This window comes from Cebus imitator, unplaced genomic scaffold, assembly GCF_001604975.1.
Source record: "Cebus imitator isolate Cc_AM_T3 unplaced genomic scaffold, Cebus_imitator-1.0 Scaffold266, whole genome shotgun sequence".
NCBI classification, from domain to species: domain Eukaryota; kingdom Metazoa; phylum Chordata; class Mammalia; order Primates; family Cebidae; genus Cebus; species Cebus imitator.
Genome location: NW_016107581.1, coordinates 4391363 through 4395469, shown reverse-complemented (window position 1 = coordinate 4395469; position 4107 = coordinate 4391363).

Sequence of the window (4107 nt, the reverse complement as noted above, 5' to 3'; positions counted from 1 at the left end):
AGATCTTGTTACACTCTCTCACAATCCTTTTGTGGTTTTTATTTCTACTTCTTCCTTAAGGGTAGTCTTATTTAACTCTGTGTTCTTAAGCACTTAGCAGAGCTCTGGCATAGAGTTGACAGTATGTCTGTTTCTACATCTCTGTATGCCTGTGTGTGTACCTGTGTGTAAAGGGGCAAGGTATATATGTGGGTCAGGGGAAGAAAAAATATAAGTCTAATGTATTAGACTATGTTAGGCTTTTCCTTTCTTCTTTTTCAGGTAAAATAGGATTCAATGATTTGGTGTATGATGGCAGAAATTCCTCAGGGTAATTCTAACTAGTAGGCCCTCACGTTAAATTTCAGACAAGATAAGTAAAGTTAATAAATCTAAAGACTTATTTTGGACTAGAGATATCAAAATTCAGCCACATCTCATACACACACACACACACACACACACACACACACACACATATATATATATATGTATGTATATTAGATATACTATCAAATCCACTCAATAGTCTAAGGATTCTTGGGATTAAAGATCGCCTCTAATATTTTAAGTATGTTTACATTGGTAACACACCTATTTTAGTTAGGATAGGCAATCCTGAATTAATAACACCAAAAAAAATTCTCTACATCTCAGTGGCTATTTTTTACTCACCTAAGGTCTGCTGCAGTTCTAGAGTTTCTCCAGGAAACCCTCCTTCCAGCAGAGAGTGACTTAGGAATCCAAGCAGGTGCCATCTTGTGATTCCATCTTTACAACATGGGCTTTTTATTTGCTGAACACAGGAACAAGAGGATAATGTGAGACTCTCACTGCCTTAGTGTGAAATTGAAACATGTCTCTTCCATTTTTTTCCACTCACAGTCCATTTGCCACAATTAATCACATGGTCCTGCCTAACTGCAAGAGGAGCAGATACACAGGGAGAAGAAAGAAACCAGATTTGGTGAGTACTAGTAATCTTTTTTCTTCTTCTTCTTTTTTTTTTTTTAATCTCTGTAGCTTATTCTAAGGCTTACATTGCAATTAGTTTTTGATCTGTTAGTTTTGCAAGAACTTTTACCATATGCAATTAAATCTGATTTCAATTCTAGATAGACTAAATCAGTTCTATGATTCCCCAACACAAATTCTATGGTAGGGAGGAAATTCATCAAGAGAAATGGAAGTGATAAATGTGATAAATGAAATTTTTATACTGTGGAAGAGATGAATGATCAGTAAGATCAGCTTAAGAATGGATTTATATATATATATATATATATATATATATATATATATATATATGTCTGTGTGTGTGTACTTTGTTCCCTGCCGAGCCCTCATGAGTTATTTTCTATGATTGATTTTGTGAAACATGACCTTTCTTTATGGTAGAATATGGCTTTCTCATCAAGACATGGCTTTGATATCAAACAATTATACATATTAAACGTGTTCTATTTTTCCCCTATTCTCATTTTCAAGCATGCAGTATGGCCTTTTTTCCCTTTCTAGTGTTTCTGTTATGTGTTATGTAACTTGTGAAATCTAGGTATAAAACAAATATTTAAAGTCTAGTCTTCAACCATCTCAGTAGTTTGTGCTTGCTTCAGGTTTCCTGAATGCCATATTTGCATCTTTTATCTAGTAATTACAGGAAAGAGGGTCAAGGGAAGCAAGCAGTAAGTGTAGAAACATCTGGGCCCTATTGTGTAGCTACAATCAGTGCCATCATTAGCCTTTAAGATCCTCACCCTTATTTACTAATAAACAGTGAGTTCATCCAGAGTATCACAGCAATCAAAGTTAAGTGATGAAGTTAATTGGAATCCAGCAGCCTCTTGTATCCCCAGTCTGTAGCTATTTCTTGTGTTAAGCACAAAAATATGCTCAATGATCCTGGTTTTGTTTTTGAGTAAGAAGGGGCAGATTGAAGGAAGTAATTAATAAGAAAAAGATAGATTTGGGTTCTGGAATTCTTTTTCTTATTCAGATTTGGGACTTCAGCACAGAGCTTGCGGGGAAGAAGGATCAGTAATTCTCTGATGTTGCTGTTCCCTCTTTGTGACTCTATGAAGTTAGAGGCACAATATTCAGCAGCCTCCTACCCAGTTGGTAGAGGAGGGAGGAGAAAGAAGGGGCAACATGAAAAATTTGGGAGCCTGGTAGTCTTCCTAGTTTTTCCTCCATCCATGCATATGTGATTTAACTTTTGGACTTCACTGGCTTGAAACATTTTTTAATGTGGCTGGTGTGCTTCTCATTCAAGGTCTCTGTGAGGGCATGCTCTGCACAAGGAAAAAGTAAAATTCAAGGTCTCTGACCACCATCTCACCTCTTCTCATCGTTGGCTGTGTCTAACAGGAAGAGGGGTCACACACAGGCATATAGACATTCCATCTAGACTCGCTTCACTCCCTATGAAACAGCTGTCTCCTGGGCTTAAGGACATGCATGCTCTAGCATGGCCAACCTTAGGGAGGCCAGATTCATGGAGGTGAGCTATTGCAGGCTTGGGAGCGCCAGGTCTTCAGTATCCGAGGAGGGGGTAAGGTATTGAGTTCCAAATGGACATGTACCCTTGGGCCTTCAGAGTCATCATCCTGCACAGAGGGTCATGCCCAGACGGCCAGGGCTGACCTCTATAAAGTGGGACCCAGGGCAGGGGCTCTAGTTGTGCAGGTATAAGAGCAATACTAATGACCGTATTATGCTTTGCAACATCACAGCTGGAAACAGCAAGTGCTAATTAAACTAGTCAAAAACAAAGGTGGTAAAAAGAATAAACTTGTTTCTTTTGAATTTAAATGAACTAATTCCCAAAAATAGTATGGAAATTATCTACTTATTAGACCAGTCCATTACTTCAAGTAATGAAAATTTGATATTCTGAAACAATTTGGAGAAACTCCAGAATTTACCCTATTTACCTATGGGATTGTAGGTAATATACCCTATTTTACCTATGGGATTATAAATGAATCACCTAGAAGTAGAGTAGGATTAGGTAAATGGGAGTAGGTATCAATACTGTCCTCTAAGTAACTCTTCAAAAGGGTGACATGTTGTAGTTCTGTAATTATTTCCCTCTTATTAAGATAAAAGCTGAATCCTGAACAGAGGGATGTAAATATCTGTCTGAAGATCTTTTTCTTTAGCTTTCTGTGGGAGAGATCCTAAGTTGAAGGCATTATTGAGACTTCTGTCATAGCACATGCAATATAAATCATGATTATAATCATGATTATAATTTCAGTTGTGGAATTTATTGGAATAAAGATTTTCGTAGCATTCCTTTATGATTATGATTATGATTATAATTTGATTATGATTATGATTATAATTTATATTGCATGTGCTATGACCCATTAGGGATGCAGAGAATGACCTGAGTTGAAGGTGCTGGCCATTCTGATGTACTGATGAAATATGAAAATAGTACACTATATTAATAATATAATGCTCTTTACTTCCCTTCCACTGCTAATGAAACTACTGCCATCTCCTTCATTCCTTTGTAGGTCATCTAGCCATTCATTTTTAATATAATGAAATAACATTTTTCTTTATGTTTATTGGATGGACTTTTTTTCTCCTGTTGTATCTTGATAATTACCTCTTTAGAACTGTGCATAAAATTATAGCATGATAGAGTTGAGAGGAACTTTGGATATCATTGTGTTCAACTCCATCACTAATGAAAGTTTCAGCAGAGACAGGTACTTCCCTTCTCTCCTTGCATACTGTCAATCACAGACACTCCTGACTACAAAAGGTAGATGATTTGGGAGGAAAATGAGAATTTTTCTTTTTCTGGATTTTGTCTGAGAATTTAGGGCAATGGGAGTGATTTGTACCCACACAGTCTAAAGTGAAGGGTACATCTATAAAGGACTTGGTAAGGGGTGGCCAAGCCAGTCTTTCAACTATCAGTTCCCATTACTCTGCTCTAGGAGACCAGAGGATGCAGAGTAGAAGGGAGAGGGGATAGTTATGTACAGACAGAGGATTTCAGAGATCTCTAGAGGGTTCCTTTTAGCTGACTACTGCTCCATGCATGCTTGTGAAAGAATTAATGGATTCTGTGGAAAGAGCCACTTGAAGGAATTGCAGAGAACAATCTCC